This window comes from Symphalangus syndactylus, chromosome 6 (assembly GCF_028878055.3).
Source record: "Symphalangus syndactylus isolate Jambi chromosome 6, NHGRI_mSymSyn1-v2.1_pri, whole genome shotgun sequence".
Classification (NCBI taxonomy): domain Eukaryota; kingdom Metazoa; phylum Chordata; class Mammalia; order Primates; family Hylobatidae; genus Symphalangus; species Symphalangus syndactylus.
In genome coordinates, this window is record NC_072428.2 from 106886025 (window position 1) to 106900269 (window position 14245).

Sequence of the window (14245 nt, forward strand, 5' to 3'; positions counted from 1 at the left end):
TAAGTAAATATTAATTAAGCATTTGTGTGATCTTTAGATATGAAAGCTTCCCCTGCATGCACTTGGCTCTTGGAACTAGCTGTTAAACTTCCAGCACCTTAGTTAATACCCTATATGCTGGTGGTTCAGAACTAGTTAAGAAACAGTCACATTTTCTATTTTCACTGCCAATGTGTAATAAAATCTCTGTTCCAGTGAATGGCTGGCCAATTATTTTAATAACGATGTTGGCATGGCTTCATTTTACCTTTCTTGCTATTAGCAAAGCTTTCCTTTTGTACTCTGAAGTACGGGTAAATCACAAATTAAACTGAGCTGTTGTTTGTTTAATGCTGTGTTTCCTGCTACCCTTATTCTTGTCTATCAACCTGAACTCAGTTCCCCAGTGGCTCAGAAAACCATCAATTGGGATTAAGTAATAGTTTACACAACCTTGCTCAGTCATTAACCCATGTTGACTTTCTCATTCTTGTGTTCTAGCCTCATTTAAGAGTTTCTTAAGCACTCTATCCAGCTGCTGGTTTGGTGACAAGTAACAACACCTATTTAATCAAGAAATTTAATATTTCCAAGGAATCATTTATCCTATCTCAGACTTCTTCATTAGCATAATCTAATTCAGTCTTGTATTCCTTCTTCAAAATAAAGCCTGGTTTCATTCATAGTAAATATGAAGCTTAAAAATGTTTACTTCTTTTCTTCTCTATACACACAAAGCAGAAAGAGAAAATTGTATATTATCATTCCAGACAGGTTTTTTTGTTGTTTCATGTACTGACAATGATGCCAATAAGATAAAACTCGACCTCAGTGGCTCCTCCTCACCTCCACCCAATCTATTTGTCTCCAAAGTGCTGTTGGAGTAAGTAATCTTTGTTAAGAGCAAACCTATTTGTGTATCTGATGATAATCTGAGGGATAATAATATGATATTTAAGGAGTTTCTGTCCTTGGCCCTGACTATTTCCTGGTCCTCCTTCACGCCCAGTGATGTGCTGGTAAATGTTAAACTCTGGGGGCAGGGGCAGCAGAAGCCCCTAATTTGTAGCATTTGCCAATTTCTATGGTGTAAATACCCCACTGAGCCAGTTTCAAGGTACCACTGAAACAGCATTAGTCACTGAACAACAATGAGGAAGAGATGTGCACACTTGGCTCTGTGAACTGTTATGAGATGGTTCAAGCACAGCACTGCCACCCTGTCCTACCTGCAACCTGTCATTCTTGTAGTTCCCAGAATCCATCAGCCTCCCTCACAACCCTGCCTTAACACATGTAGCTTGGTCTGCTTCAGATTCCCTTTAACACTCATTTTGTCAGGTTAACACTTTTTCCCTATTCTTTAAAACTTCCACGCTGGTATTTCCTTCCCCAGGACATTTTCCTTAGCCTTCAACTCATCCCCTGCCCCCCATATTCTGGATTTGTGGCCTTTCCTGAGCACACCAGTAGCACTCTGCTTATTTCTACCATGTCTCTTACCACACTCCGTGGTAATGTGTCCAACAGTTCCATCGTTAGCCCCCAGAGGGGATGAACTATGCCATTTATCTCCACAGTCCCAGCACCTAATACAATAGCTTGAACAATATATACATTTATCGCATGAGCAAGGAAGTATGACAGAGCCCTGTTTGTAAAATTTATTACTATAAATAGAATGCTGATTCATAAAAATAATTATTTAGATAAAACAGTTTTTCAGTCTCTCCCCTAAATCCCTAAAAACTAATTTGTAGAATTGGGGAGTTTTCAAGAGTTAAATTAGCACTGAAGAAAAACTGGGGAGTTTCACTATTACCTATGCCCCTCCCCTCCCCACCACACACACCCTCCTTTATTCACCAGTCTGCAATGAAGATTGATCAAAGAACAAAGAAGGAGAAAAATGAAAGGAAAAGGAAAGATTAAGCTAGGGAAGGTGAATAGATAGGAATTCCAGAGTTTGGTAATCAAAATTTGGAACTCAGAATTAAAGTCATTAAAAGGAGAAAGAGGGAATACTTTCTCTGCTCCGGTAAGGTTTTCTCAAGCCTTTCAACAGCATTCACTCTTTGAGCGGTTGATACTATCTGTAAGAGGGACTTTACGCAATGCTTTAGTGGGCGTGGCTTGAGCAGTGACACCAGTAGAGATACCCCCTTGAAGCTTTCATTTGAAGTCCACAGATTTTCGCTATTGGTCACCAATCTATGATTTCAAGTTGAAAATGATATATGGGTTAAGGAAAAGAAGTTAAGGGCAAAGGTCTTTATCAACACCATCCTTCCTGTGGCCACAGGATCGTAATCCCAGTGGCAACCTTCAAAGGCACCAAGTATGTGCCTGGTACAGAGAGAAGCTTTCCTGAGCTTGGCCTTGGTGTAGACGCAGTGAGAACTGAGTAAGGGCCTCTGGCAGGGACCTTGGCTGCTGAGAAGGGGAGCCCACAGATGGAGGTTTCTGATCAACAGGTCCTATCAGAAACAAGGGGAGCAGATAAGTAAAGAGTCTCACTCCACGGTGGCAAGATGGAAAGGAGGGATAAGAGGTCATGACAGTTGGATTAATGGCAGGCTAGAATATAGTCATGGGCTTGAACGATATATTGGGGCACAATTGAAGGACTCTTGTTTCATCCGTCGTTCATCTCTCCTGGCCCTCTGTAAAGACATTTATCACCTGTTTCTATTGAGTGTGACACTGTTAGGCACATAAACAGACCATGGCTCTTATCACCTCCAAGAAGAGCTACTTCTGTTTTGTTTGTTAGCGCAGGGTAATTGGTGTTGTGTCTTCTGAAAATCTCTTATACTTCTATGAGTAAGTTCATTGAAATTGTTTCTGTTAACTAAGTAGAGGAAAGCAGAAAACCTCTTTGCACTAAGCATTAAAACCTTCCTAGCTTGGAACAATTTTCTTTATGAATCACTCTGTCACTCCTGGCTATGATTGAAGTGCAGTATGAAGGCTGCTAACCGAAAACACATGGACACTGTCTGTTTCAGATCTGATTCACCTTAGGAAATGATGATAAAGAAGCAAAAGTTTTAACACTTAGAATTCCAAAGTCCATATCATTGTAGAATTGATTCTTTTGAATTGTGGTGGTACCTCAAGAAGAAAGGATTTGTTTATTTTGTTTATATTTAAATGCGTTTGTACACATATGTATATAAACCCATACACATATATACATAAAATATATTCTGCTCCAAGTATTTATCTCTCTTTTCTCTTTACTAATCCAGCTTCTATTAAGAACTGGCTCAACTTCGACCTCTGCTGTGAGCCTTCTCCAGCTGTTTAAGCCCACAAGAATCTTATTCTTTTCCTAGTCTTAGAGGATTTACTGCCAGTATAGTGTTTTCAGAATGTAACTATCAACTGAGTTCTTATACTTTGCATCAGTTAGCTATTGTACGTGTCGATCTTTTGTCTCCCTATGTAGAGGCTAGACCCAAGGTAGAAGCATTTGCCAGGATTGACAAACAATAGCCTGTTTTTATATTCTCAACAAGTGAAAACTTATTTTGTTTACATTTTTTCCCTTTTTATACAGTTAAACACTCACATACACACACACACACGTGCGCGCACACACACACACACACACACAGGCCACAGGGGCCCTATGGCCCTCAAAGACTAGCCCATTTTCTATCTAGCCCTTTCCCAAAAAACATGCACCAACCCCTGCATTAGAGAATAGTGTAAAATAATAGTGGACAGATAACAGGTCCACAAATTTTGGAGAGCCATGGATGACCTTACTTATGAACTTAAGTAATTCTCTTCAATAGGTGTGAGTGTTTCCATTTTACAGATGACAAAATTGAGGCTCATTGATCTACACAACTGGACTTTGTCTTCATAGGCATTATGAGGACTCACTAGACCAACAATAGTGATAATAATAACTGTTTAGTTGCACAAGGCAGGGATTTATGTCTTTTTTATTTGCTGCCATATCCTTCAGCACCTAGAACAGTCTGTCACATGGTATGGTATTGTATTCATTTTCCAGAGCTCCCATAACAAATTACCACAAACTGGGCGGCTGAAAACAACAGAAATTTATCCTCACATGGTTCTGGAGGCCAGATGTGTGAAATCAAGGCATCAGCCAGGGCCATGCTCCCTCTGGATGCTCTAGGGAGGACTCCTTCCTTGCCTCTTGCAATTCTGGTGTCCCAGGCATCTTAGGTTGTGACAGCTTTACTCCCATCTCTGCCTCCGTCTTTACGTGGCAGTCCACCATGTCTCTCTGTGTCCCCTCTTCTTATAAGGACAACAGTCATTGAATTCAGGGCATACTCTAAATCCAGGATGATTTCGTCTCAAGATCCTTAACTAATTCCATATCGAAGAGCTTATTTTCAAATAAGGTCACAGTCTGACTTTCCAGGTGGACATGAATTTTGGGAAGATCTTATTCGGCCTACTGTAGGTCTTCTAAATGAAGTGACCATTTAATTTGTTTCTGGCACTGGATTCATTTCATTTAAGCCTCAAAACAAATCTGTTATATAGATATGTGTCTTCCCACTTTACAAGTGAAGAACCGAGGTTTAGAGATCTAGGAATCCTAAAGCTGCACAGCCAGGAAGGGCAGGGCCACTCCTGACCCAAGTTCTCTGCCAGGTTAGCTTGGTTGTCACAGGACATGCTGAGAAGGTATTTAGGGAGCATTACACTAAAAAGTTGTAGAAGTGGGCTTAAGGAAGAAGATTCTAAAATCAAAGGAATCAGATTGTAGGAGGCCATGTAGGCGATTTCCTTTAATTCAATAGAAGAGAGTATAAGAATCAGCCAGGCATGGTGGCTCATGCCTATAATCCTAACACTTTGGGAGGTCGAGGTCGAAAGATTGCTAGAGCCCGTGAATTCAAGACCAGCCTGGGCAACATGGCAAAATCCCATCTCTACAAAGAAATACAAAAATTAGCCAGGTATGGTGGCACATGCCTATAGTCTCAGCTACTCTGGAGGTTGAGGAGGGAGGATCTCTTGAGCCCAGGAGGGAAGAGGTTGCAGTGAGCCAAGATTGTGCCACTGCACTGCAGCCTGGGTGACAGAGCCAGAGCCTTTCAAGCAAGCAAGCAAGAGGGAAGGAGGGAGGGAGGGAGAGAGAGAAAGAGAGAGAGAAAGAAAAGAAACGGAGAGAGAGGGAGGGAGGGAAGGAAGGAGGGAAAAAGAGAAAGAAAGAGAGAGAGAGGAAGGAAGGAAGGAAGGAAGGAAGGAAGGAAGGAAGAAAGAAAGAAAGAAAGAAAGAAAGAAAGAAAGAAAGAAAGAAAGAAAGAAAGAAAGAGAAAGAAAGAAAGAAAGAAAAAGAAAGAGAAAGAAAGAAAAAGAAAGAAAGAAAGAAAGAAAAGAAAGAGAAAGAAAGAAAGGAAGGGAAAGAAAGAGAAAGAAGATATGAAAAATAAAGGAAAGACTCAAAGATGGTTCAGATCTCAAACTTACAGAAAGGGTAGCTATTGATGCATCGAGAAATAGGAAGCTGGAAGAGGAAATCAGTTTGGAGAGAAAAGTGATGACTTTGAACATCATCGATGGCATATTCAAACATAGCTTGAAGGCAGTTGCAGAGACAGGGCTGGTCCTCGGAAGAGAGGGCAACGGGGTGTGTAGAGTTAGGTCATCACCACGAGGCTGTGAGGGCAGAGCCACAGTAGCTTCCATCACCTTGTGAATCACAAGTGCTCAGCCCGTGGCTGCTTGGCCAGATGCCTGCTTATGCTGTGCTCACGGCTGTCTGGCTGCACACACAACCGCAGAGCATGCCATCACTGGCTAGGGCAGAAAGAAATTGAAGCCTCTTAAATTTTGTGCCCCAGCTTTGCTCCCTTGCTAGGACTTCCAGGCCATGACTATTGAAGCCATAGGGCAGGATTACTTCCTCAAGGGGAGTTAGTGGAAACAGATGTGTTGAGGAAGCCTCTTTCTTTTCAACTGTGCCCTGCGCACATCAGACGGAGTCCTCTTCACAGCACAAAACAACTTGGTCAGATTCTTAGGGTTTGACCACGGCACCCTAACAGTCTGGCCATGCATTAAGGACCCCAAAGAGAAGGATCTGCTTTGCCAGAGAACTGACTCTTCTGTATTTTACAGACAATTCTGGATTCAATGTCAACATCTTAGACATCTCAGTACAGACAGTAAAGAGTTAAAATATGTCTATAAGAAACAGAGCCAGACCCTGAAATTGAAAGCTCTGTGCCTCCCTGCATGCAGTCAGTTCCACACTGTCCTCTCTCCCAGTTCTACTTAATAAAAAAAAACACGAGTGAAATTTAGGGAAATAAGAATTCCTGAAATTAAAGCAATTAAGTTTTCAGTCAACTGCATGAAAAACTCTAGACAAAGAGGTACTTTCTATTTCGAAATATGTATTTCCCAGAAAACCATTACTATATCTAGCTAGAATTTGTACAAAGAATGATTATGAATAAAGTATATATTCAAATGCTTCTGGTAATTTAGTCATGGTCAAAGAGGAGAGAAAGGTGATACAAGTGAACTGGCAAAGATTTTACAAGATAATACATTTTTAAAAATTTTATTTGCAAGACTGATTTAAATTATCTATAGATGAGCTAAATCTGTCCTATAGATCAATTAAATGAATCACTATTTTAAATATATCACATTCTTAATTACACTGAATTAAACATAATTACATATTCACTGCATACATCATAATGTTAATTAGGGGAAACATTTTGAATCAAATATATTGAGATATATAGCACTTCAATTTTCTTTTTATAAAAAAAGCTATATAACTGAGTCAGGTAAAAAAAATCTGGCAAGTACTCATAGAAAGGTAAAGAAAGACTAGATTAATTGACGTATCACATCAAGGCTTACAAATTGTAGAGGAATTCTTATTCTTTAACTCTATGATAGTATATAAGACTTTGGGTTAAGGAAACAAGTTTGCAACAAGTTTTTAAAAAATAATAAAATAAAACAGGAGGCAGGGCATGGTGGCTCATGCCTGTAATCCTAGCACTTTGGGAGACCGAGACAGGTGGATCACAAGGTCAGGAGTTCAAGACCAGCCTGTCCAAAATGGTGAAACCCTGTCTCTACTAAAAATACAGAAAAATTAGCCAGGTGTGGTGGTGGGCACCTGTAATCTCAGCTACTCAGGAGGCTGAAGCAGAGAATTGCTTGAACCCAGGAGGCGGAGGTTGTAGTGAGCCGAGATCACTCTACTGCACTCTAACCTGGGTGACAGAGCTAGACTCCATCTCAAAATAAATAAATAAATAAAAATTTTAAAAAATAAATAAAATAAAAAATAAAACACATTGTTTACCATTGTTTCTCAGAGATATACAATTATTTTAGAAGTGGATAAGCTTTAAAAGGCTCAATACTTTTTAAAAATTTCCTATAAAATCCAGAATCTATCTAGATTTTTGGGCAGCCTGTAGTGGTTGGAGGACCGTGATTGTTTACTCATTTGGTCACCTAAACATCCCAAGCAATGATTTGTTCTGACAGCAGACTGACAACAGTTTTTTTTACTCCTTGGAGTTGAAAAAAAATCAGCAAGGGAAGCTTTTGGAAGCCACCCTGTAGAGCTGGAAGAGAATTTCGAAATCAATTCGCTTAACCCCTCCCTTTACAGGCAGAAAATGTGCTAGATTGGAGGTGAAGACCCTGGAGCCAGATAGCCTAGGTTTAGTCCTAGCCCTGCACTGAAAGTAATGTGAACACTCAGTGCCTCAGTTTCATTCTAGGCTTCTTGTTCTGAGATTCCATGAATTAATATATGTAAAATGCTTAGAACTGTGTCTAACACATTGTAAACACTAGGAACAAGTGCTAAGGTCATGCATCTCATCAACGCCTCCCTGGGGTAGAACCAGCCCTGGCCCATGGGCATGCTCATTCTTCTTTTAGACCAGGCTCTTAGGCATCTCTAGAGTGTGGGTTGGCCTTCCTATGCCTATACATAGGAAGTATGATGTAGTGTAAGGAATATAGGATTCAAAATCAACAATTAGGATTCAAATGCTAATATTTATTGACTCAACTCTCTGAATCTTAGTTTCTTCATCTGTAAAATTATAATGATCATAACAAGCCCAAGTCACAGACTTGTTCAGAGGAGCAAATGAGATAATGTACTTTGAAAACCATAATCTACTCTGCAAATGTTATGTAACATTATAATTCTGAGTTCAGCAAAGCTGTGAGAATGTTTCAAAACTGCTTAGGACATCAAGAAGTTGGGGTGGGGAAAATTCTTAATAGGCTCTCTCCACATCCTCATTTTCCATGTATTCATTGTTTTAAAATTTATTTTTCTTATGATATACTTTTATAGATAGATAGATAGACAGATACATAGATACAAAAGAATTATGTACAGTCATGCATTGCTTGCATTCTGAGAAATGTGTGAATAGGCAATTTTGTCATTGTACGAACATCATAGAGTGTACTTATGCAAACCTAGGTGATATAGCCTACTACACACCTAGGCTGTATGGTATGGCCTTTTGCCCCTAGGCCACAAACCTGTACAGCATGTTACTCTGCTGAATACTGTAGGCAATTGTAACACAATGGTAAGTATTTGTGTATCTAAATATATCTAAAGATATAAATATATCTTTAAATATACTAGCATATATTTATAGATATAAATGTATAAATATATCTATAGATGTATTAGTATGTATATTTATAGACTAGAAAAGGCACAGTACAAATATGATATTATTAGCGGGGTGTGGTAGCTCATGCCTGTAATCCCAGCACTTTGGGAGGCTAAGGTGGGAGAATTACTTGAGCCCTGGAGTTTGAGGTTACAATGAGCTACGATCACATCACTGCACTCCAGCATGGGTGACAGAGGGAGAACCTATCTCTCAAAAAAGAAACTAAAACAAAAAAATAGAATCTTATGGAACCACCATAATATATTCAATCATTGATTGAAATGTCATTATGCAGCACATGACTAGATATATGTGTATATATATGTATGTATACACACTATGTATACACACACACAAGCATATACATATGTGTTGTGTGTGTGTGTGTGTGTATATATATATATATATGATATGATATAAAACAAATACTCATATCTCTACCACCAGGCTCAAAAAGGGAATATTACCTTTGAAGTCCCCTGAATATCCCATCCTAGCAATATTCCTCCCCCTCCTGGAAAAGTGGGTAAACAACAATTCTAAGTCGTGTGTTTGTCTTTCCTTTGCGTGTAGTTGCGCTACACATGTGTGTGCCCAGAGAATATTCTTTACTGGATGCATGGGGTTTCCTTCTTGACTCAGAGATCTCAAGCTACAGTGTACCTTCCTGCGGACTTATAGTGTCCACTTTATTCTTTGTCACTATTTCCCTTTCCCAGCCAATAAAGCACATTACCTCTGTCATTCAAATGAACTCGTAAAGAGAGATTTTAGAAAAGAGCTGGTTCACCTCAGGTTCACCTGAGCAAGGAATGGGTGTCGGTGACTGTGGAAAGTGGAGCACCGCTGCCAAAGCAGTGCAAGGACCCAAGAAATGGGAAGGTCTTGACTCGGGATAACCACTCTGAGATTCATTGGATGTCCTAGATGGTTGCCTTGCCTTACACCTTAAGGGAGAAAAGGATAAAAAGATAAGGCAGATGTGGAAGCTATACTAAGGAGCTTGGACTTTTCCTGCAGGCCTTTGGGAAGCAATTGAAGCTTTGAAGAAGGGAATGATAGCTTGAGACTGCTTCAAGGCAGAAGAGATAGGAGACCAGAAGGCCAGTGAGGAAGCACCTAGGCTGGGCCAGGGGTGCAGGTGCGGCTGGAAGGGCTGCCCGGAAGCAGCACTGTGGACGAGGCTGAGCAGGACTGAGTGACTGGTTAGATACAGGAAATGCCAGAGAAAGAGGAGGTGGTGATGACTGAAATTTCAGAGTTACCTAAATGCAAGCACGGTATGTTCATAACCAAAATAGGTAGCAAGGAGAGCTAAGTTTGAGAGCCAAGCTGATTAGTACAGAATGCGAGTGGTTATCTCTGCTGTTATCCAGAAAATAAAGATTAATTTCAGCCTGAAAGTCAGGGACTTAAATGAGATGATCTTGAAGCCCTTTCCATTTTTGTAATTGTGCAATCCTCAGAACATTGCCCAGAATAGTAAGCAGAAGCAAAAGAAATTCAGGAGTTTGAACATCAGAGAGAGCTGTTTTCTGATGCCTGTTCCAATGGGAACTGGTCACTGTGACTGAGCCCTCGGCTCACTGAGTCTCCTCCTGAGGAGTGTGATAAAACCTCACAGGGCTGCTGTGGGTCTTATTGTACATGAAAATACTCACCTCAGTGCCTGGCACATTCTGGGTGCAGGAAAAAGTTTGATTTCCTCCCTCCCTTCCTTCCTTCCTTCCTTTTTCCTCCCTTTGTTACCATAGGAGAGAGTCAGGCTGGTTCCCTGCTGGTGGTGGTGTGAAACCTGCTCTTTAGACTCTTCTGCAGTTCCCCAAAGCAGCTACTGTCCCAGAGAACTGCTTTCTGCCAGCAATGCTCAGTTTTACCGTAAGACACGATAACTCCTGGCTTTGAGGGAAGCACAGGTAGCAAGGGGACCCCTGGCAGGAAATGTGTAGTTGTTCTTCAAGCTAGGCCCCAGTCCCACCCTAAATGCCACATCCAGGCACTGTGTCTACCGTGCTGAGATAAAGCAACCCCATCTTTTCCACACAAATGAGCAGCAAACATATTTGCTGATTATCTTTGAGCGACATAATGAATCAGACTGAGATTTAGTCATATTTGCACAATGCTTTACATCTGAGATAGTGAAAGCTTAATCCAAGGTTTCTCTGTTAGTTGAAGTCCTACTGTTAGAGCTCAAAGACAGGGTGCAGCTCTGTAAGCCAGTCCCTGATGCCTTGATCCCAATCATTGGGTTTATCAGGATTCTCCACAGGAAGAGACAAGGAGCACCTCTCCTGCAGTAAATGCTGGAGTGTTACTTTTTCCTAGAAGCTAGTGCCTCAACACCTCTTGTGCAAATCTCAGCTATGGAGAAAATGAAAAAGAAAAAGGTTAGAGTCTCCTGGCTTATGAAATTTGAATGCCACTTGAACCTGACATGTTTATTTTTTAGCTCTAAATCACACAAGATCAAGAAGTTCTGCAGATCCTATTCCAACATTGTGCAATGTCTCTATATTTACAAATTTTATTTGGTGGGGGGCAAAAGAGACATAATTTAATCCTATTAGTTCTTGAGGAGATACTGTTTAGAGATCTCACTAATTCCTGTCCTGAAAGAGAAGACTTGAAGTGTGCAATATAAATGTTGCATTAACTCGAATACAGAGTTCTACATTTATGCCTTAACGTGTGCAAACAGGTGCACAGAGGCTAAAGTTCTGGTTGTATTGCTCTCCCTCCATTTACGAAAGATCAGTGAGTTCCTGCAAGCTTGCAGATTCTCTGAGGAGACCCTTAATGGTCATCTCCTCTTCATTCTTCTGCTGGCCCCATTCAGCAAGACCAACCACAAAGCAAACTGAGTAGGCAAATGAGCTTTATCTCTGGTGACTTTGCAGATGCACTAATTTTTCAGCAGGCTGTCATTAAATGCCTAGTGTGTGTTAGGCATAATACAGGGTCCTGGGGATAAAAGATGATAAGACAATTCCTGTCCTCTTGTTGATAGAAGGCAGCTAGTTTATGGTCAAAGACTCTCATTCACACCCACCAAATTGTTTTTATATCCCAATGAATCCATTATATCTCTGGCAGCATGACACACCAGGTCAAGTTTGAGGCTTTAAAGTTCCCAGGATGTCACCTAGACTTAGAGATGAAGAAACACTAACAAAAGAAGAAACAAGACAACCACAAAAACCTGACCCTCAAGAGCTGCCACCTCTGTAATGGAATACTTCAAATGGCCTTAGATTTAAAATTGGTCTTTTCTCCTTTAAGCAGATTCCCTTAGCTCTAGCTATCTCTGCAAAATGGATGATTGATCACCAATAGAAACTTAATTATCAATTAATCGGTTGCTATCGAATTGCTGGTACATCTCAGTTATCTGCTACTCCTCAGAGTAATCCATAGTACTTTAGTGAAGAAATGCTTCTAATTAAACAGGGAAATAGCACTTAACTAATATATCAAAGTAAATGACTAGACCTAAAACATTTGTATTAATTACAAGAGTCAGTGGGTTTAGCATCTCTAAGATTCTATTTGCTAATTTATTGCCACTGAAAATGAAGACATTGTTGTTGATATATAAAATAGAGCATTTTAGGTGGTTTTTAATCATAAAAGTCAGTAGATGTAAAAACTCTGCATTGCATGTGGCAGACATTTGACCTTAAGGAATAAGGTCGCTATACAGAAGGATAACTAAACTTTTATTTGTTTGTTCTTAAATAATAAAATGATTTGAAATATACTTTGATCATTTTGTGATTATTATCATATGGGATGATAATAGAGAATTTCTTACTTCCTAATCATTTTCCTACACTTATAGTTACATACAAAGATGTAATGAAATTTGCTCTCCTTTTCTTCCAAGGTATACATGATTTTCCTTAGTACCTTGTCCTGTCCCCATCGTCTACCCCAGAGTTACCAATTCCCAGCTATCTCCTCAGGACAGTCAAGAGCCAAATACTCCCATTTGTCCCTTATAAACTCTTTTAACTTCCCCAATTTCTGGAAAAAAAAAAAAAAGCTTTAATAGTATAGTTTTATATCTCCATACTCATCCCCCATCTCCCTATAATTGATTCACTTGTTCATTCATTCAATTAATATTTACTAAACATCTACTATGCATGATAGTTAATCAACTACTAGCAATACTATGGTGAATGAGTAGGGTCCCTGATCGCAGCGAGCTACTTGGGAGAAGTTTCACATTACCTTATAAATCACACAAGCAAATGTTAAGTTGCAGCTTGTAACTATGTTACAGCTCTGCTATGGGTACACAGGTAAATGGTATTATGAGAATCTATACTAGAAGCATTTGACTTAGATAGTGGGGTCAGGGCAGGCCTCCTGAAGAAATGGTGATAAGCTAAGATCTGAAGGAGATGTAGGAGTTAACAAGGTGAATGAAGGTGGAAGGAGCATTTCAAGCAGGGAAATAGCATCTGCAGAGGCCCTTAATGGGAGAACACGTGACATATTTGGAGAGCTGAAAGAAGGCCTGCTCGCTGGAGCGCTAAGAACACAGATCTGGAGAAGCTGGGGTGGGGCCGGATGATGGGAAGGGAGCCATACAGGCCATGTTAAAAAATGTTGTTCTTTATCCTAACAACAATGGGGAAGCATTGAGTGTTTTAAATAGAGAGGGATATGGTCAGATTTGTGTTTGAAAAAGAAAATCCTGCTGCAGTGTAAAGAACAGATCACCTGGCAAGGGTAACAGTGGATGTGGTGGGGCTAGTTAGGAAGCCACTGTAGTAGTTCAGGAAGGAGTGAGGTGGCCAGGATGAAAACTGGGAGGAAGGGCATGAAGGAGAAGACTGGATGGGTCTAGGAGGCATTTAGAAATGAAATTGTTGGGAATTGGTGATGGACTGTGTATGGGGACTGTATATGGGGACGGACGGAGGGAGAGGGAGGAATTGGGGATGACACTTAGATTTCTGCACCAGGTGCAGGACTGTGCACCTGGAGGAATGGTAGAGCCATTCACTGAGGTGTGTAGTACCCTAAGATCAGGCAGGGGGAAGATTGTGTTTTCTAAGATGGGCGTGTTGTTGAATCTGAGGTCTCTGAGACATGTGAATGGAGATACTTAAGTGATGTTATCTACAAGTGCTGGGCTCTTTGTTTGTTTGTTTTGTTTTTATTGCATGGGAGGTCTTCCAGAAAACCTGCTAGACAAATTCTAAAAGAAATATAACACTTATGCTGGGTTCTGTTGTGAGAGATTTATATAAACTAGCTTGTTTAATAGCTACACAAGCTCTATAAGGTAAGTACTATTTTTTTAGTTCTCTCTATTTTACAGATTGAGGGGGTATAAAACACAGAAATTACATGATTTTCTGAATACGGAAAGATTATTACATAAAGCAAGTAAACATTAGGGGCCAGGATTTGATGCAAGCACTTGGGTCAGTGCCCTGTGGCCTCCCAGTGAGTTATCCGTTAACCACCACTCCCTACCATCTCTCTGCACAAGAACACACAAAGGCACACATTTAAAAATATAATGTCAGAGCATGCCTGTAACATTTATTATTATTCCAGTTGAA

The 14245-nt window shown here is 40.2% G+C and overlaps 1 protein-coding gene and 1 pseudogene across 1 annotated transcript in view; one reads left to right on the forward strand and one right to left on the reverse strand.

Annotated features, from left to right (window-relative positions):
* The window catches only part of MET (MET proto-oncogene, receptor tyrosine kinase), a 100253-nt gene that overhangs the window by 15067 nt on the left and 70941 nt on the right, over nt 1–14245 (forward strand). The gene's annotated exons all lie outside the window — the stretch shown is intronic.
* On the reverse strand, nt 13844–13895 carry LOC129485547 (uncharacterized; annotated as a pseudogene).